Source organism: Oncorhynchus mykiss, chromosome 8 (genome assembly GCF_057628025.1).
Source record: "Oncorhynchus mykiss isolate SJ-2025 chromosome 8, ASM5762802v1, whole genome shotgun sequence".
In the NCBI taxonomy this organism is placed as follows: Eukaryota; Metazoa; Chordata; class Actinopteri; order Salmoniformes; family Salmonidae; genus Oncorhynchus; species Oncorhynchus mykiss.
The window spans coordinates 53,768,643-53,790,402 of record NC_143029.1 but is presented as its reverse complement, the minus strand read 5'-3'; the positions used below and the strand labels follow the sequence as shown (position 1 = coordinate 53,790,402).

The 21,760-nt window shown below is 40.2% G+C and overlaps 4 non-coding genes across 4 annotated transcripts; all 4 read left to right on the top strand.

Moving 5' to 3' along the window:
- Positions 1 to 3,339: 3,339 nt before the first annotated feature.
- Positions 3,340 to 3,412, top strand: trnav-cac (transfer RNA valine (anticodon CAC)). Its single transcript has one exon. It is a non-coding gene; the product is annotated as a tRNA-Val (tRNA).
- Positions 3,413 to 8,593: 5,181 nt separating this feature from the next.
- On the top strand, positions 8,594 to 8,666 carry trnav-aac (transfer RNA valine (anticodon AAC)). Its single transcript has one exon. It is a non-coding gene; the product is annotated as a tRNA-Val (tRNA).
- A 1,359-nt stretch (positions 8,667 to 10,025) lies between these two features.
- trnai-aau (transfer RNA isoleucine (anticodon AAU)) lies at positions 10,026 to 10,098 on the top strand. Its single transcript has one exon. It is a non-coding gene; the product is annotated as a tRNA-Ile (tRNA).
- Positions 10,099 to 17,489: 7,391 nt separating this feature from the next.
- Positions 17,490 to 17,562, top strand: trnav-aac (transfer RNA valine (anticodon AAC)). The gene has a single exon. It is a non-coding gene; the product is annotated as a tRNA-Val (tRNA).
- The last annotated feature ends 4,198 nt before the right edge of the window (positions 17,563 to 21,760 follow it).

Sequence of the window (21,760 nt, the reverse complement as noted above, 5' to 3'; positions counted from 1 at the left end):
CCGACCTGTGGATCAATGTTGCCGTTTTTTTGGGGACCTCCACCATGCGATCTGTATGAATGTGACCAGACTGACAGCTTCTCTGAGCCAGGCAAATTCATTTATCAGGGTCATTGTAATGGATATATCCAAAGAAATGGCAATATAATCCAAGGTAAAACAAACAAAAATGTAGATCGTTTTCTGTCATTTCAGCTGCTTGATGTGATTGTGTGATAGATTTAGTTGGCTGGCTAGCAAAGGAAAATAAGCTAGCCTGCATAGGTACAGTGCATTCGGAAAGTTTTCAGACCCCTTACTTTTTTCCACATTTTGTTACGTTACAGCCTTATACTAAAATGGATGAAATAAAATAAAATCTATCTACACACAATACCACATAATGACAAAGCGATAACATATAGTTTTTATTAATGAAAAAAATATTTTAAAAATACCTTATTTACATACATTTTCAGACCCTTTGCTATGAGGCTGGAAATTGAGCTCAGGTCCATCCTGTTTCCATTGATCATCCTTGAGATGTTTCTTCAACTTGATTGGAGTCCACCTGTGGTAAATTCAAATGATTGGTCATTTCTGCAGCATTGAAGGTACCCAAGAACACAGTGGCTTCCATCACTCTTAAATGGAAGAAGTTTTGAACCACCAAGCCTCTTCCAAGAGCCGCTGCACACAATAATTCCCGGCTTCTCAAGCCTTATTGTTTAATTAATTGACTAAGTAATTTCTGATTTCATTAGGTTCTGAGAGCGATAAATGTCCCACCCAGCCAAAGTCAGCCACACCCTTAGTATTCCACTCATTGGGTTTCTGTAGTGTAGTGGTTATCACGTTTGCCTAACACGTGAAAGGTCCCCGGTTCGAGACCGGGCGGAAACACATTTTAACAAATTGGTCCTTCGCACTTCTCAGTATTTGTTATTCAGACTTTAGTTTCAGTAGTATGTTGGTTATCACGTTCGCCTCACACGCGAAAGTCAGTCACACCCTTAGTTTTCCAATCATTGGGTTTCTGTAGTGTAGTGGTTATCACGTTCGCCTCACACGCGAAAGGTCCCCGGTTCGAAACCGGGCGGAATCATTTTGTAATATTCAATATTTCCCAATGCCCAGAGGCTAGCATTTGGTTTGAAACAGTTGAGGTTTGTCTAAACCTTGCTGTCTACCTCTCCGACCTGTGGATCAATGTTGCCGTTTTTTTGGGGACCTCCACCATGCGATCTGTATGAATGTGACCAGACTGACAGCTTCTCTGAGCCAGGCAAATTCATTTATCAGGGTCATTGTAATGGATATATCCAAAGAAATGGCAATATAATCCAAGGTAAAACAAACAAAAATGTAGATCGTTTTCTGTCATTTCAGCTGCTTGATGTGATTGAGTGATAGATTTAGTTGGCTGGCTAGCAAAGGAAAAGAAGCTAGGTACAGTGCATTCGGAAAGTTTTCAGACCCCTTACTTTTTTCCACATTTTGTTACGTTACAGCCTTATACTAAAATGGATTAAATAAAATAAAATCTATCTACACACAATACCACATAATGACAAAGCGATAACATATAGTTTTTATTAATGAAAAAAATATTTTAAAAATACCTTATTTACATACATTTTCAGACCCTTTGCTATGAGGCTGGAAATTGAGCTCAGGTCCATCCTGTTTCCATTGATCATCCTTGAGATGTTTCTTCAACTTGATTGGAGTCCACCTGTGGTAAATTCAAATGATTGGTCATTTCTGCAGCATTGAAGGTACCCAAGAACACAGTGGCTTCCATCACTCTTAAATGGAAGAAGTTTTGAACCACCAAGCCTCTTCCAAGAGCCGCTGCACACAATAATTCCCAGCTTCTCAAGCCTTATTGTTTAATTAATTGACTAAGTCATTTCTGATTTCATTAGGTTCTGAGAGCGATAAATGTCCCACCCAGCCAAAGTCAGCCACACCCTTACTATTCCACTCATTGGGTTTCTGTAGTGTAGTGGTTATCACGTTCGCCTAACACGTGAAAGGTCCCCGTTTCGAGACCGGGCGGAAACACATTTTAACAAATTGGTCCTTCGCACTTCTCAGTATTTGCTATTCAGACTTTAGTTTCAGTAGTGTATTGGTTATCACGTTCGCCTCACACGCGAAAGTCAGTCACACCCTTAGCTTTCCAATCATTGGGTTTCTGTAGTGTAGTGGTTATCACGTTCGCCTCACACGCGAAAGGTCCCCGGTTTGAAACCGGGCGGAATCATTTTGTAATATTCAATATTTCCCAATGCCCAGAGGCTAGCATTTGGTTTGAAACAGTTGAGGTTTGTCTAAACCTTGCTGTCTACCTCTCCGACCTGTGGATCAATGTTGCCGTTTTTTTGGGGACCTCCACCATGCGATCTGTATGAATGTGACCAGACTGACAGCTTCTCTGAGCCAGGCAAATTCATTTATCAGGGTCATTGTAATGGATATATCCAAAGAAATGGCAATATAATCCAAGGTAAAACAAACAAAAATGTAGATCGTTTTCTGTCATTTCAGCTGCTTGATGTGATTGAGTGATAGATTTAGTTGGCTGGCTAGCAAAGGAAAAGAAGCTAGGTACAGTGCATTCGGAAAGTTTTCAGACCCCTTACTTTTTTCCACATTTTGTTACGTTACAGCCTTATACTAAAATGGATGAAATAAAATAAAATCTATCTACACACAATACCACATAATGACAAAGCGATAACATATAGTTTTTATTAATGAAAAAAATATTTTAAAAATACCTTATTTACATACATTTTCAGACCCTTTGCTATGAGGCTGGAAATTGAGCTCAGGTCCATCCTGTTTCCATTGATCATCCTTGAGATGTTTCTTCAACTTGATTGGAGTCCACCTGTGGTAAATTCAAATGATTGGTCATTTCTGCAGCATTGAAGGTACCCAAGAACACAGTGGCTTCCATCACTCTTAAATGGAAGAAGTTTTGAACCACCAAGCCTCTTCCAAGAGCCGCTGCACACAATAATTCCCAGCTTCTCAAGCCTTATTGTTTAATTAATTGACTAAGTCATTTCTGATTTCATTAGGTTCTGAGAGCGATAAATGTCCCACCCAGCCAAAGTCAGCCACACCCTTACTATTCCACTCTTTGGGTTTCTGTAGTGTAGTGGTTATCACGTTCGCCTAACACGTGAAAGGTCCCTGGTTCGAGACCGGGCGGAAACACATTTTAACAAATTGGTCCTTCGCACTTCTCAGTATTTGCTATTCAGACTTTAGTTTCAGTAGTATGTTGGTTATCACGTTCGCCTCACACGCGAAAGTCAGTCACACCCTTAGCTTTCCAATCATTCGGTTTCCGTAGTGTAGTGGTTATCATGTTCGCCTCACACGCGAAAGGTCCCCGGTTCGAAACCGGGCGGAAACATTTTGTAATATTCAATATTTCCCAATGCCCAGAGGCTAGCATTTGGTTTGAAACAGTTGAGGTTTGTCTAAACCTTGCTGTCTACCTCTCCGACCTGTGGATCAATGTTGCCGTTTTTTTGGGGACCTCCACCATGCGATCTGTATGAATGTGACCAGACTGACAGCTTCTCTGAGCCAGGCAAATTCATTTATCAGGGTCATTGTAATGGATATATCCAAAGAAATGGCAATATAATCCAAGGTAAAACAAACAAAAATGTAGATCGTTTTCTGTCATTTCAGCTGCTTGATGTGATTGTGTGATAGATTTAGTTGGCTGGCTAGCAAAGGAAAATAAGCTAGCCTGCATAGGTACAGTGCATTCGGAAAGTTTTCAGACCCCTTACTTTTTTCCACATTTTGTTACGTTACAGCCTTATACTAAAATGGATGAAATAAAATAAAATCTATCTACACACAATACCACATAATGACAAAGCGATAACATATAGTTTTTATTAATGAAAAAAATATTTTAAAAATACCTTATTTACATACATTTTCAGACCCTTTGCTATGAGGCTGGAAATTGAGCTCAGGTCCATCCTGTTTCCATTGATCATCCTTGAGATGTTTCTTCAACTTGATTGGAGTCCACCTGTGGTAAATTCAAATGATTGGTCATTTCTGCAGCATTGAAGGTACCCAAGAACACAGTGGCTTCCATCACTCTTAAATAGAAGAAGTTTGGAACCACCAAGCCTCTTCCAAGTTCCGGCTGCACACGATAATTCCCGGCTTCTCATGTCTACCTCACATAATATCCCAAATTGAGTACCACAGAAAGAGCCATAATACCCATTAAATATTTTAAAAATACCTTATTTACGTACGTTTTCAGACCCTTTGCTATGAGGCTGGAAATTGAGCTCAGGTCCATCCTGTTTCCATTGATCATCCTTGAGATGTTTCTTCAACTTGATTGGAGTCCACCTGTGGTAAATTCAAATGATTGGTCATTTCTGCAGCATTGAAGGTACCCAAGAACACAGTGGCTTCCATCACTCTTAAATGGAAGAAGTTTTGAACCACCAAGCCTCTTCCAAGAGCCGCTGCACACAATAATTCCCGGCTTCTCAAGCCTTATTGTTTAATTAATTGACTAAGTAATTTCTGATTTCATTAGGTTCTGAGAGCGATAAATGTCCCACCCAGCCAAAGTCAGCCACACCCTTAGTATTCCACTCATTGGGTTTCTGTAGTGTAGTGGTTATCACGTTCGCCTAACACGCGAAAGGTCCCCGGTTCGAGACCGGGCGCAAACATTTTGTAATATTCAATATTTCCCAATGCCCAGAGGCTAGCATTTGGTTTGAAACAGTTGAGGTTTGTCTAAACCTTGCTGTCTACCTCTCCGACCTGTGGATCAATGTTGCCGTTTTTTTGGGGACCTCCACCATGCGATCTGTATGACTGTGACCAGACTGACAGCTTCTCTGAGCCAGGCAAATTCATTTATCAGGGTCATTGTAATGGATATATCCAAAGAAATGGCAATATAATCCAAGGTAAAACAAACAAAAATGTAGATCGTTTTCTGTCATTTCAGCTGCTTGATGTGATTGTGTGATAGATTTAGTTGGCTGGCTAGCAAAGGAAAATAAGCTAGCCTGCATAGGTACATTGCATTCGGAAAGTTTTCAGACCCCTTACTTTTTTCCACATTTTGTTACGCCTTATACTAAAATGGATGAAATAAAATAAAATCTATCTACACACAATACCACATAATGACAAAGCGATAACATATAGTTTTTATTAATGAAAAAAATATTTTAAAAATACCTTATTTACATACATTTTCAGACCCTTTGCTATGAGGCTGGAAATTGAGCTCAGGTCCATCCTGTTTCCATTGATCATCCTTGAGATGTTTCTTCAACTTGATTGGAGTCCACCTGTGGTAAATTCAAATGATTGGTCATTTCTGCAGCATTGAAGGTACCCAAGAACACAGTGGCTTCCATCACTCTTAAATGGAAGAAGTTTTGAACCACCAAGCCTCTTCCAAGAGCCGCTGCACACAATAATTCCCGGCTTCTCAAGCCTTATTGTTTAATTAATTGACTAAGTAATTTCTAATTTCATTAGGTTCTGAGAGCGATAAATGTCCCACCCAGCCAAAGTCAGCCACACCCTTAGTATTCCACTCATTGGGTTTCCGTAGTGTAGTGGTTATCATGTTCTCCTAACACGCAAAAGGTCCCCGGTTCGAGACCGGGCTGAAACACAATTTACCAAATTGGTCCTTCGCACTTCTCAGTATTTGCTATTCAGACTTTAGTTTCAGTAGTGTATTGGTTATCACGTTCGCCTCACACGCGAAAGTCAGTCACACCCTTAGTTTTCCAGTCATTCGGTTTCCGTAGTGTAGTGGTTATCACGTTCGCCTCACATGCGAAAGGTCCCCGGTTTGAAACCGGGTGGAAACATTTTGTAATATTCAATATTTCCCAATGCCCAGAGGCTAGCATTTGGTTTGAAACAGTTGAGGTTTGTCTAAACCTTGCTGTCTACCTCTCCGACCTGTGGATCAATGTTGCCGTTTTTTTGGGGACCTCCACCATGCGATCTGTATGAATGTGACCAGACTGACAGCTTCTCTGAGCCAGGCAAATTCATTTATCAGGGTCATTGTAATGGATATATCCAAAGAAATGTCAATATAATCCAAGGTAAAACAAACAAAAATGTAGATCGTTTTCTGTCATTTCAGCTGCTTGATGTGATTGTGTGATAGATTTAGTTGGCTGGCTAGCAAAGGAAAATAAGCTAGCCTGCATAGGTACAGTGCATTCGGAAAGTTTTCAGACCCCTTACTTTTTTCCACATTTTGTTACGTTACAGCCTTATACTAAAATGGATGAAATAAAATAAAATCTATCTACACACAATACCACATAATGACAACATATAGCTTTTATTAATGAAAAAAATATTTTAAAAATACCTTATTTACATACATTTTCAGACCCTTTGCTATGAGGCTGGAAATTGAGCTCAGGTCCATCCTGTTTCCATTGATCATCCTTGAGATGTTTCTTCAACTTGATTGGAGTCCACCTGTGGTAAATTCAAATGATTGGTCATTTCTGCAGCATTGAAGGTACCCAAGAACACAGTGGCTTCCATCACTCTTAAATAGAAGAAGTTTGGAACCACCAAGCCTCTACCAAGTTCCGGCTGCACACGATAATTCCCGGCTTCTCATGTCTACCTCACATAATATCCCAAATTGAGTACCACAGAAAGAGCCATAATACCCATTAAATATTTTAAAAAACCTTATTTACGTACGTTTTCAGACCCTTTGCTATGAGGCTGGAAATTGAGCTCAGGTCCATCCTGTTTCCATTGATCATCCTTGAGATGTTTCTTCAACTTGATCGGAGTCCACCTGTGGTAAATTCAAATGATTGGTCATTTCTGCAGCATTGAAGGTACCCAAGAACACAGTGGCTTCCATCACTCTTAAATGGAAGAAGTTTTGAACCACCAAGCCTCTTCCAAGAGCCACTGCACACAATAATTTCCGGCTTCTCAAGCCTTATTGTTTAATTAATTGACTAAGTAATTTCTGATTTCATTAGGTTCTGAGAGCGATAAATGTCCCACCCAGCCAAAGTCAGCAACACCCTTAGTACTCCACTCATTTGGTTTCCGTAGTGTAGTGGTTATCACGTTCGCCTAACACGCGAAAGGTCCCCGTTTCGAGACCGGGCGGAAACACATTTTAACAAATTGGTCCTTCGCACTTCTCAGTATTTGCTATTCAGACTTTAGTTTCAGTAGTGTATTGGTTATCACGTTCGCCTCACACGCGAAAGTCAGTCACACCCTTAGTTTTCCAAAAATTCGGTTTCTGTGGTGTAGTGGTTATCACGTTTGCCTCACACGCGAAAGGTCCCTGGTTCGAAATCAATATTTTCCAATGCCCAGAGGCTAACATTTGGTTTGAAACAGTTGAGGTTTGTCTAAACCTTGCTGTCTACCTCTCCGACCTGTGGATCAATGTTGCCGTTTTTTTGGGGACCTCCACCATGCGATCTGTATGAATGTGACCAGACTGACAGCTTCTCTGAGCCAGGCAAATTCATTTATCAGGGTCATTGTAATGGATATATCCAAAGAAATGGCAATATAATCCAAGGTAAAACAAACAAAAATGTAGATCGTTTTCTGTCATTTCAGCTGCTTGATGTGATTGTGTGATAGATTTAGTTGGCTGGCTAGCAAAGGAAAAGAAGCTAGCCTGCATAGGTACAGTGCATTTGGAAAGTTTTCAGACCCCTTACTTTTTTCCACATTTTGTTACGTTACAGCCTTATACTAAAATGGATGAAATAAAATAAAATCTATCTACACATAATACCACATAATGACAAAGCGATAACATATAGTTTTTATTAATGAAAAAAATATTTTAAAAATACCTTATTTACATACATTTTCAAACCCTTTGCTATGAGGCTGGAAATTGAGCTCAGGTCTATCCTGTTTCCATTGATCATCCTTGAGATGTTTCTTCAACTTGATTGGAGTCCACCTGTGGTAAATTCAAATGATTGGTAATTTCTGCAGCATTGAAGGTACCCAAGAACACAGTGGCTTCCATCACTCTTAAATAGAAGAAGTTTGGAACCACCAAGCCTCTTCCAAGTTCCGGCTGCACACGATAATTCCCGGCTTCTCATGTCTACCTCACATAATATCCCAAATTGAGTACCACAGAAAGAGCCATAATACCCATTAAATATTTTAAAAATACCTTATTTACGTACGTTTTCAGACCCTTTGCTATGAGGCTGGAAATTGAGCTCAGGTCCATCCTGTTTCCATTGATCATCCTTGAGATGTTTCTTCAACTTGATTGGAGTCCACCTGTGGTAAATTCAAATGATTGGTCATTTCTGCAGCATTGAAGGTACCCAAGAACACAGTGGCTTCCATCACTCTTAAATGGAAGAAGTTTTGAACCACCAAGCCTCTTCCAAGAGCCGCTGCACACAATAATTCCCGGCTTCTCAAGCCTTATTGTTTAATTAATTGACTAAGTAATTTCTGATTTCATTAGGTCCTGAGAGCGATAAATGTCCCACCCAGCCAAAGTCAGCCACACCCTTAGTATTCTACTCATTGGGTTTCCGTAGTGTAGTGGTTATCACGTTCGCCTAACACGCGAAAGGTCCCCGGTTCGAGACCGGGCGGAAACACATTTTAACAAATTGGTCCTTCGCACTTCTCAGTATTTGCTGTTCAGACTTTAGTTTCAGTAGTGTATTGGTTTTCACGTTCGCCTCACACGTGAAAGGTCCCCGGTTCGAAACCGGCCGGAAACATTTTGTAATATTCAATATTTCCCAATGCCCAGAGGCTAGCATTTGGTTTGAAACAGTTGAGGTTTGTCTAAACCTTGCTGTCTACTTCTCCGACCTGTGGATCAATGTTGCCGTTTTTTTGGGGACCTCCACCATGCGATCTGTATGAATGTGACCAGACTGACAGCTTCTCTGAGCCAGGCAAATTCATTTATCAGGGTCATTGTAATGGATATATCCAAAGAAATGGCAATATAATCCAAGGTAAAACAAACAAAAATGTAGATCGTTTTCTGTCATTTCAGCTGCTTGATGTGATTGTGTGATAGATTTAGTTGGCTGGCTAGCAAAGGAAAAGAAGCTAGCCTGCATAGGTACAGTGCATTGGGAAAGTTTTCAGACCCCTTACTTTTTTCCACATTTTGTTTCGTTACAGCCTTATACTAAAATGGATGAAATAAAATAAAATCTATCTACACACAATACCACATAATGACAAAGCGATAACATATAGTTTTTATTAATGAAAAAAATATTTTTAAAATACCTTATTTACATACATTTTCAGACCCTTTGCTATGAGGCTGGAAATTGAGCTCAGGTCCATCCTGTTTCCATTGATCATCCTTGAGATGTTTCTTCAACTTGATTGGAGTCCACCTGTGGTAAATTCAAATGATTGGTAATTTCTGCAGCATTGAAGGTACCCAAGAACACAGTGGCTTCCATCACTCTTAAATAGAAGAAGTTTGGAACCACCAAGCCTCTTCCAAGTTCCGGCTGCACACGATAATTCCCGGCTTCACATGTCTACCTCACATAATATCCCAAATTGAGTACCACAGAAAGAGCCATAATACCCATTAAATATTTTAAAAATACCTTATTTACGTACGTTTTCAGACCCTTTGCTATGAGGCTGGAAATTGAGCTCAGGTCCATCCTGTTTCCATTGATCATCCTTGAGATGTTTCTTCAACTTGATTGGAGTCCACCTGTGGTAAATTCAAATGATTGGTCATTTCTGCAGCATTGAAGGTACCCAAGAACACAGTGGCTTCCATCACTCTTAAATGGAAGAAGTTTTGAACCACCAAGCCTCTTCCAAGAGCCGCTGCACACAATAATTCCCGGCTTCTCAAGCCTTATTGTTTAATTAATTGACTAAGTAATTTCTGATTTCATTAGGTTCTGAGAGCGATAAATGTCCCACCCAGCCAAAATCAGCCACACCCTTAGTATTCTACTCATTGGGTTTCCGTAGTGTAGTGGTTATCACGTTCGCCTAATACGCGAAAGGTCCCTGGTTCGAGACCGGGCGGAAACACATTTTAACAAATTGGTCCTTCGCACTTCTCAGTATTTCCTGTTCAGACTTTAGTTTCAGTAGTGTATTGGTTTTCACGTTCGCCTCACACGTGAAAGGTCCCCGGTTCGAAACCGGCCGGAAACATTTTGTAATATTCAATATTTCCCAATGCCCAGAGGCTAGCATTTGGTTTGAAACAGTTGAGGTTTGTCTAAACCTTGCTGTCTACCTCTCCGACCTGTGGATCAATGTTGCAGTTTTTTTGGGGACCTCCACCATGCGATCTGTATGAATGTGACCAGACTGACAGCTTCTCTGAGCCAGGCAAATTCATTTATCAGGGTCATTGTAATGGATATATCCAAAGAAATGACAATATAATCCAAGGTAAAACAAACAAAAATGTAGATCGTTTTCTGTCATTTCAGCTGCTTGATGTGATTGTGTGATAGATTTAGTTGGCTGGCTAGCAAAGGAAAAGAAGCTAGCCTGCATAGGTACAGTGCATTCGGAAAGTTTTCAGACCCCTTACTTTTTTCCACATTTTGTTACGTTACAGCCTTATACTAAAATGGATGAAATAAAATAAAATCTATCTACACACAATACCACATAATGACAAAGCGATAGCATATAGTTTTTATTAATGAAAAAAATATTTTAAAAATACCTTATTTACATACATTTTCAGACCCTTTGCTATGAGGCTGGAAATTGAGCTCAGGTCCATCCTGTTTCCATTGATCATCCTTGAGATGTTTCTTCAACTTGATTGGAGTCCACCTGTGGTAAATTCAAATGATTGGTCATTTCTGCAGCATTGAAGGTACCCAAGAACACAGTGGCTTCCATCACTCTTAAATAGAAGAAGTTTGGAACCACCAAGCCTCTTCCAAGTTCCGGCTGCACACGATAATTGCCGGCTTCTCATGTCTAACTCACATAATATCCCAAATTGAGTACCACAGAAAGAGCCATAATACCCATTAAATATTTTAAAAATACCTTATTTACGTACGTTTTCAGACCCTTTGCTATGAGGCTGGAAATTGAGCTCAGGTCCATCCTGTTTCCATTGATCATCCTTGAGATGTTTCTTCAACTTGATTGGAGTCCACCTGTGGTAAATTCAAATGATTGGTCATTTCTGCAGCATTGAAGGTACCCAAGAACACAGTGGCTTCCATCACTCTTAAATGGAAGAAGTTTTGAACCACCAAGCCTCGTCCAAGAGCCGCTGCACACAATAATTCCCGGCTTCTCAAGCCTTATTGTTTAATTAATTGACTAAGTAATTTCTGATTTCATTAGGTTCTGAGAGCGATAAATGTACCACCCAGCCCAAGTCAGCCACACCCTTAGTTTTCCACTCATTGGGTTTCTGTAGTGTAGTGGTTGTCACGTTCGCCTAACACGCGAAAGGTCCCCGGTTCGAGACCGGGCGGAAACACATTTTAACAAATTGGTCCTTCGCACTTCTCAGTATTTGCTATTCAGACTTTAGTTTCAGTAGTGTATTAATTATCACGTTCGCCTCACACGCGAAAGTCAGTCACACCCTTAGTTTTCCAATAATTCGTTTTCCGTAGTGTAGTGGTTATCACGTTTGCCTCACACGCGAAAGGTCCCCGGTTCGAAACCGGGCGGAAACATTTTGTAATATTCAATATTTCCCAATGCCCAGAGGCTAGCATTTGGTTTGAAACAGTTGAGGTTTGTCTAAACCTTGCTGTCTACCTCTCCGACCTGTGGATCAATGTTGCAGTTTTTTTGGGGACCTCCACCATGCGATCTGTATGAATGTGACCAGACTGACAGCTTCTCTGAGCCAGGCAAATTCATTTATCAGGGTCATTGTAATGGATATATCCAAAGAAATGACAATATAATCCAAGGTAAAACAAACAAAAATGTAGATCGTTTTCTGTCATTTCAGCTGCTTGATGTGATTGTGTGATAGATTTAGTTGGCTGGCTAGCAAAGGAAAAGAAGCTAGCCTGCATAGGTACAGTGCATTCGGAAAGTTTTCAGACCCCTTACTTTTTTCCACATTTTGTTACGTTACAGCCTTATACTAAAATGGATGAAATAAAATAAAATCTATCTACACACAATACCACATAATGACAAAGCGATAGCATATAGTTTTTATTAATGAAAAAAATATTTTAAAAATACCTTATTTACATACATTTTCAGACCCTTTGCTATGAGGCTGGAAATTGAGCTCAGGTCCATCCTGTTTCCATTGATCATCCTTGAGATGTTTCTTCAACTTGATTGGAGTCCACCTGTGGTAAATTCAAATGATTGGTCATTTCTGCAGCATTGAAGGTACCCAAGAACACAGTGGCTTCCATCACTCTTAAATAGAAGAAGTTTGGAACCACCAAGCCTCTTCCAAGTTCCGGCTGCACACGATAATTGCCGGCTTCTCATGTCTAACTCACATAATATCCCAAATTGAGTACCACAGAAAGAGCCATAATACCCATTAAATATTTTAAAAATACCTTATTTACGTACGTTTTCAGACCCTTTGCTATGAGGCTGGAAATTGAGCTCAGGTCCATCCTGTTTCCATTGATCATCCTTGAGATGTTTCTTCAACTTGATTGGAGTCCACCTGTGGTAAATTCAAATGATTGGTCATTTCTGCAGCATTGAAGGTACCCAAGAACACAGTGGCTTCCATCACTCTTAAATGGAAGAAGTTTTGAACCACCAAGCCTCGTCCAAGAGCCGCTGCACACAATAATTCCCGGCTTCTCAAGCCTTATTGTTTAATTAATTGACTAAGTAATTTCTGATTTCATTAGGTTCTGAGAGCGATAAATGTACCACCCAGCCCAAGTCAGCCACACCCTTAGTTTTCCACTCATTGGGTTTCTGTAGTGTAGTGGTTGTCACGTTCGCCTAACACGCGAAAGGTCCCCGGTTCGAGACCGGGCGGAAACACATTTTAACAAATTGGTCCTTCGCACTTCTCAGTATTTGCTATTCAGACTTTAGTTTCAGTAGTGTATTAATTATCACGTTCGCCTCACACGCGAAAGTCAGTCACACCCTTAGTTTTCCAATAATTCGTTTTCCGTAGTGTAGTGGTTATCACGTTTGCCTCACACGCGAAAGGTCCCCGGTTCGAAACCGGGCGGAAACATTTTGTAATATTCAATATTTCCCAATGCCCAGAGGCTAGCATTTGGTTTGAAACAGTTGAGGTTTGTCTAAACCTTGCTGTCTACCTCTCCGACCTGTGGATCAATGTTGCAGTTTTTTTGGGGACCTCCACCATGCGATCTGTATGAATGTGACCAGACTGACAGCTTCTCTGAGCCAGGCAAATTCATTTATCAGGGTCATTGTAATGGATATATCCAAAGAAATGACAATATAATCCAAGGTAAAACAAACAAAAATGTAGATCGTTTTCTGTCATTTCAGCTGCTTGATGTGATTGTGTGATAGATTTAGTTGGCTGGCTAGCAAAGGAAAAGAAGCTAGCCTGCATAGGTACAGTGCATTCGGAAAGTTTTCAGACCCCTTACTTTTTTCCACATTTTGTTACGTTACAGCCTTATACTAAAATGGATGAAATAAAATAAAATCTATCTACACACAATACCACATAATGACAAAGCGATAGCATATAGTTTTTATTAATGAAAAAAATATTTTAAAAATACCTTATTTACATACATTTTCAGACCCTTTGCTATGAGGCTGGAAATTGAGCTCAGGTCCATCCTGTTTCCATTGATCATCCTTGAGATGTTTCTTCAACTTGATTGGAGTCCACCTGTGGTAAATTCAAATGATTGGTCATTTCTGCAGCATTGAAGGTACCCAAGAACACAGTGGCTTCCATCACTCTTAAATAGAAGAAGTTTGGAACCACCAAGCCTCTTCCAAGTTCCGGCTGCACACGATAATTGCCGGCTTCTCATGTCTAACTCACATAATATCCCAAATTGAGTACCACAGAAAGAGCCATAATACCCATTAAATATTTTAAAAATACCTTATTTACGTACGTTTTCAGACCCTTTGCTATGAGGCTGGAAATTGAGCTCAGGTCCATCCTGTTTCCATTGATCATCCTTGAGATGTTTCTTCAACTTGATTGGAGTCCACCTGTGGTAAATTCAAATGATTGGTCATTTCTGCAGCATTGAAGGTACCCAAGAACACAGTGGCTTCCATCACTCTTAAATGGAAGAAGTTTTGAACCACCAAGCCTCGTCCAAGAGCCGCTGCACACAATAATTCCCGGCTTCTCAAGCCTTATTGTTTAATTAATTGACTAAGTAATTTCTGATTTCATTAGGTTCTGAGAGCGATAAATGTACCACCCAGCCCAAGTCAGCCACACCCTTAGTTTTCCACTCATTGGGTTTCTGTAGTGTAGTGGTTGTCACGTTCGCCTAACACGCGAAAGGTCCCCGGTTCGAGACCGGGCGGAAACACATTTTAACAAATTGGTCCTTCGCACTTCTCAGTATTTGCTATTCAGACTTTAGTTTCAGTAGTGTATTAATTATCACGTTCGCCTCACACGCGAAAGTCAGTCACACCCTTAGTTTTCCAATAATTCGTTTTCCGTAGTGTAGTGGTTATCACGTTTGCCTCACACGCGAAAGGTCCCCGGTTCGAAACCGGGCGGAAACATTTTGTAATATTCAATATTTCCCAATGCCCAGAGGCTAGCATTTGGTTTGAAACAGTTGAGGTTTGTCTAAACCTTGCTGTCTACCTCTCCGACCTGTGGATCAATGTTGCAGTTTTTTTGGGGACCTCCACCATGCGATCTGTATGAATGTGACCAGACTGACAGCTTCTCTGAGCCAGGCAAATTCATTTATCAGGGTCATTGTAATGGATATATCCAAAGAAATGACAATATAATCCAAGGTAAAACAAACAAAAATGTAGATCGTTTTCTGTCATTTCAGCTGCTTGATGTGATTGTGTGATAGATTTAGTTGGCTGGCTAGCAAAGGAAAAGAAGCTAGCCTGCATAGGTACAGTGCATTCGGAAAGTTTTCAGACCCCTTACTTTTTTCCACATTTTGTTACGTTACAGCCTTATACTAAAATGGATGAAATAAAATAAAATCTATCTACACACAATACCACATAATGACAAAGCGATAGCATATAGTTTTTATTAATGAAAAAAATATTTTAAAAATACCTTATTTACATACATTTTCAGACCCTTTGCTATGAGGCTGGAAATTGAGCTCAGGTCCATCCTGTTTCCATTGATCATCCTTGAGATGTTTCTTCAACTTGATTGGAGTCCACCTGTGGTAAATTCAAATGATTGGTCATTTCTGCAGCATTGAAGGTACCCAAGAACACAGTGGCTTCCATCACTCTTAAATAGAAGAAGTTTGGAACCACCAAGCCTCTTCCAAGTTCCGGCTGCACACGATAATTCCCGGCTTCTCATGTCTAACTCACATAATATCCCAAATTGAGTACCACAGAAAGAGCCATAATACCCATTAAATATTTTAAAAATACCTTATTTACGTACGTTTTCAGACCCTTTGCTATGAGGCTGGAAATTGAGCTCAGGTCCATCCTGTTTCCATTGATCATCCTTGAGATGTTTCTTCAACTTGATTGGAGTCCACCTGTGGTAAATTCAAATGATTGGTCATTTCTGCAGCATTGAAGGTACCCAAGAACACAGTGGCTTCCATCACTCTTAAATGGAAGAAGTTTTGAACCACCAAGCCTCGTCCAAGAGCCGCTGCACACAATAATTCCCGGCTTCTCAAGCCTTATTGTTTAATTAATTGACTAAGTAATTTCTGATTTCATTAGGTTCTGAGAGCGATAAATGTACCACCCAGCCCAAGTCAGCCACACCCTTAGTTTTCCACTCATTGGGTTTCTGTAGTGTAGTGGTTGTCACGTTCGCCTAACACGCGAAAGGTCCCCGGTTCGAGACCGGGCGGAAACACATTTTAACAAATTGGTCCTTCGCACTTCTCAGTATTTGCTATTCAGACTTTAGTTTCAGTAGTGTATTAATTATCACGTTCGCCTCACACGCGAAAGTCAGTCACACCCTTAGTTTTCCAATAATTCGTTTTCCGTAGTGTAGTGGTTATCACATTTGCCTCACACGCGAAAGGTCCCCGGTTCGAAACCGGGCGGAAACATTTTGTAATATTCAATATTTCCCAATGCCCAGAGGCTAGCATTTGGTTTGAAACAGTTGAGGTTTGTCTAAACCTTGCTGTCTACCTCTCCGACCTGTGGATCAATGTTGCCGTTTTTTTGGGGACCTCCACCATGCAATCTGTATGAATGTGACCAGACTGACAGCTTCTCTGAGCCAGGCAAATTCATTTATCAGGGTCATTGTAATGGATATATCCAAAGAAATGGCAATATAATCCAAGGTAAAACAAACAAAAATGAAGATCGTTTTCTGTCATTTCAGCTGCTTGATGTGATTGTGTGATAGATTTAGTTGGCTGGCTAGCAAAGGAAAATAAGCTAGCCTGCATAGGTACAGTGCATTCGGAAAGTTTTCAGACCCCTTACTTTTTTCCACATTTTGTTACGTTACAGCCTTATACTAAAATGGATGAAATAAAATAAAATCTATCTACACACAATACCACATAATGACAAAGCGATAGCATATAGTTTTTATTAATGAAAAAAATATTTTAAAAATACCTTATTTACATACATTTTCAGACCCTTTGCTATGAGGCTGGAAATTGAGCTCAGGTCCATCCTGTTTCCATTGATCATCCTTGAGATGTTTCTTCAACTTGATTGGAGTCCACCTGTGGTAAATTCAAATGATTGGTCATTTCTGCAGCATTGAAGGTACCCAAGAACACAGTGGCTTCCATCACTCTTAAATAGAAGAAGTTTGGAACCACCAAGCCTCTTCCAAGTTCCGGCTGCACACGATAATTCCCGGCTTCTCATGTCTACCTCACATAATATCCCAAATTGAGTACCACAGAAAGAGCCATAATACCCATTAAATATTTTAAAAATACCTTATTTACGTACGTTTTCAGACCCTTTGCTATGAGGCTGGAAATTGAGCTCAGGTCCATCCTGTTTCCATTGATCATCCTTGAGATGTTTCTTCAACTTGATTGGAGTCCACCTGTGGTAAATTCAAATGATTGGTCATTTCTGCAGCATTGAAGGTACCCAAGAACACAGTGGCTTCCATCACTCTTAAATGGAAGAAGTTTTGAACCACCAAGCCTCGTCCAAGAGCCGCTGCACACAATAATTCCCGGCTTCTCAAGCCTTATTGTTTAATTAATTGACTAAGTAATTTCTGATTTCATTAGGTTCTGAGAGCAATAAATGTACCACCCAGCCCAAGTCAGCCACACCCTTAGTTTTCCACTCATTGGGTTTCTGTAGTGTAGTGGTTATCACGTTCGCCTAACACGCGAAAGGTCCCCGGTTCGAGACCGGGCGGAAACACATTTTAACAAATTGGTCCTTCGCACTTCTCAGTATTTGCTATTCAGACTTTAGTTTCAGTAGTGTATTAGTTATCACGTTCGCCTCACACGCGAAAGTCAGTCACACCCTTAGTTTTCCAATAATTTGTTTTCCGTAGTGTAGTGGTTATCACGTTTGCCTCACACGCGAAAGGTCCCTGGTTTGAAACCGGGTGGAAACATTTTGTAATATTCAATATTTCCCAATGCCCAGAGGCTAGCATTTGGTTTGAAACAGTTGAGGTTTGTCTAAACCTTGCTGTCTACCTCTCCGACCTGTGGATCAATGTTGCCGTTTTTTTGGGGACCTCCACCATGCGATCTGTATGACTGTGACCAGACTGACAGCTTCTCTGAGCCAGGCAAATTCATTTATCAGGGTCATTGTAATGGATATATCCAAAGAAATGGCAATATAATCCAAGGTAAAACAAACAAAAATGTAGATCGTTTTCTGTCATTTCAGCTGCTTGATGTGATTGTGTGATAGATTTAGTTGGCTGGCTAGCAAAGGAAAAGAAGCTAGCCTGCATAGGTACAGTGCATTTGGAAAGTTTTCAGACCCCTTACTTTTTTCCACATTTTGTTACGTTACAGCCTTATACTAAAATGGATGAAATAAAATAAAATCTATCTACACACAATACCACATAATGACAAAGCGATAACATATAGTTTTTATTAATGAAAAAAATATTTTAAAAATACCTTATTTACATACATTTTCAGACCCTTTGCTATGAGGCTGGAAATTGAGCTCAGGTCCATCCTGTTTCCATTGATCATCCTTGAGATGTTTCTTCAACTTGATTGGAGTCCACCTGTGGTAAATTCAAATGATTGGTCATTTCTGCAGCATTGAAGGTACCCAAGAACACAGTGGCTTCCATCACTCTTAAATGGAAGAAGTTTTGAACCACCAAGCCTCTTCCAAGAGCCGCTGCACACAATAATTCCCGGCTTCTCAAGCCTTATTGTTTAATTAATTGACTAAATAATTTCTGATTTCATTAGGTTCTGAGAGCGATAAATGTCCCACCCAGCCCAAGTCAGCCACACCCTTAGTTTTCCACTCATTGGGTTTCTGTAGTGTAGTGGTTATCACGTTCGCCTAACACGCGAAAGTTCCCCGGTTCGAGACCGGGCGGAAACACATTTTAACAAATTGGTCCTTCGCACTTCTCAGTATTTGCTATTCAGACTTTAGTTTCAGTAGTGTATTAGTTATCACGTTCGCCTCACACGCGAAAGTCAGTCACACCCTTAGTTTTCCAATAATTCGTTTTCCGTAGTGTAGTGGTTATCACGTTTACCTCACACGCGAAAGGTCCCTGGTTTGAAACCGGGTGGAAACATTTAGTAATATTCAATATTTCCCAATGCCCAGAGGCTAGCATTTGGTTTGAAACAGTTGAGGTTTGTCTAAACCTTGCTGTCTACCTCTCCGACCTGTGGATCAATGTTGCCGTTTTTTTGGGGACCTCCACCATGCGATCTGTATGACTGTGACCAGACTGACAGCTTCTCTGAGCCAGGCAAATTCATTTATCAGGGTCATTGTAATGGATATATCCAAAGAAATGGCAATATAATCCAAGGTAAAACAAACAAAAATGTAGATCGTTTTCTGTCATTTCAGCTGCTTGATGTGATTGTGTGATAGATTTAGTTGGCTGGCTAGCAAAGGAAAAGAAGCTAGCCTGCATAGGTACAGTGCATTGGGAAAGTTTTCAGACCCCTTACTTTTTTCCACATTTTGTTTCGTTACAGCCTTATACTAAAATGGATGAAATAAAATAAAATCTATCTACACACAATACCACATAATGACAAAGCGATAGCATATAGTTTTTATTAATGAAAGAAATATTTTAAAAATACCTTATTTACATACATTTTCAGACCCTTTGCTATGAGACTGGAAATTGAGCTCAGGTCCATCCTGTTTCCATTGATCATCCTTGAGATGTTTCTTCAACTTGATTGGAGTCCACCTGTGGTAAATTCAAATGATTGGTCATTTCTGCAGCATTGAAGGTACCCAAGAACACAGTGGCTTCCATCACTCTTAAATGGAAGAAGTTTTGAACCACCAAGCCTCGTCCAAGAGCCGCTGCACACAATAATTCCCGGCTTCTCAAGCCTTATTGTTTAATTAATTGACTAAGTAATTTCTGATTTCATTAGGTTCTGAGAGCAATAAATGTACCACCCAGCCCAAGTCAGCCACACCCTTAGTTTTCCACTCATTGGGTTTCTGTAGTGTAGTGGTTATCACGTTCGCCTAACACGCGAAAGTTCCCCGGTTCGAGACCGGGCGGAAACACATTTTAACAAATTGGTCCTTCGCACTTCTCAGTATTTGCTATTCAGACTTTAGTTTCAGTAGTGTATTAGTTATCACGTTCGCCTCACACGCGAAAGTCAGTCACACCCTTAGTTTTCCAATAATTCGTTTTCCGTAGTGTAGTGGTTATCACGTTTGCCTCACACGCGAAAGGTCCCTGGTTTGAAACCGGGTGGAAACATTTTGTAATATTCAATATTTCCCAATGCCCAGAGGCTAGCATTTGGTTTGAAACAGTTGAGGTTTGTCTAAACCTTGCTGTCTACCTCTCCGACCTGTGGATCAATGTTGCCGTTTTTTTGGGGACCTCCACCATGCGATCTGTATGACTGTGACCAGACTGACAGCTTCTCTGAGCCAGGCAAATTCATTTATCAGGGTCATTGTAATGGATATATCCAAAGAAATGGCAATATAATCCAAGGTAAAACAAACAAAAATGTAGATCGTTTTCTGTCATTTCAGCTGCTTGATGTGATTGTGTGATAGATTTAGTTGGCTGGCTAGCAAAGGAAAAGAAGCTAGCCTGCATAGGTACAGTGCATTGGGAAAGTTTTCAGACCCCTTACTTTTTTCCACATTTTGTTTCGTTACAGCCTTATACTAAAATGGATGAAATAAAATAAAATCTATCTACACACAATACCACATAATGACAAAGCGATAGCATATAGTTTTTATTAATGAAAGAAATATTTTAAAAATACCTTATTTACATACATTTTCAGACCCTTTGCTATGAGACTGGAAATTGAGCTCAGGTCCATCCTGTTTCCATTGATCATCCTTGAGATGTTTCTTCAACTTGATTGGAGTCCACCTGTGGTAAATTCAAATGATTGGTCATTTCTGCAGCATTGAAGGTACCCAAGAACACAGTGGCTTCCATCACTCTTAAATGGAAGAAGTTTTGAACCACCAAGCCTCGTCCAAGAGCCGCTGCACACAATAATTCCCGGCTTCTCAAGCCTTATTGTTTAATTAATTGACTAAGTAATTTCTGATTTCATTAGGTTCTGAGAGCAATAAATGTACCACCCAGCCCAAGTCAGCCACACCCTTAGTTTTCCACTCATTGGGTTTCTGTAGTGTAGTGGTTATCACGTTCGCCTAACACGCGAAAGTTCCCCGGTTCGAGACCGGGCGGAAACACATTTTAACAAATTGGTCCTTCGCACTTCTCAGTATTTGCTATTCAGACTTTAGTTTCAGTAGTGTATTAGTTATCACGTTCGCCTCACACGCGAAAGTCAGTCACACCCTTAGTTTTCCAATAATTCGTTTTCCGTAGTGTAGTGGTTATCACGTTTGCCTCACACGCGAAAGGTCCCTGGTTTGAAACCGGGTGGAAACATTTTGTAATATTCAATATTTCCCAATGCCCAGAGGCTAGCATTTGGTTTGAAACAGTTGAGGTTTGTCTAAACCTTGCTGTCTACCTCTCCGACCTGTGGATCAATGTTGCCGTTTTTTTGGGGACCTCCACCATGCGATCTGTATGACTGTGACCAGACTGACAGCTTCTCTGAGCCAGGCAAATTCATTTATCAGGGTCATTGTAATGGATATATCCAAAGAAATGGCAATATAATCCAAGGTAAAACAAACAAAAATGTAGATCGTTTTCTGTCATTTCAGCTGCTTGATGTGATTGTGTGATAGATTTAGTTGGCTGGCTAGCAAAGGAAAAGAAGCTAGCCTGCATAGGTACAGTGCATTGGGAAAGTTTTCAGACCCCTTACTTTTTTCCACATTTTGTTTCGTTACAGCCTTATACTAAAATGGATGAAATAAAATAAAATCTATCTACACACAATACCACATAATGACA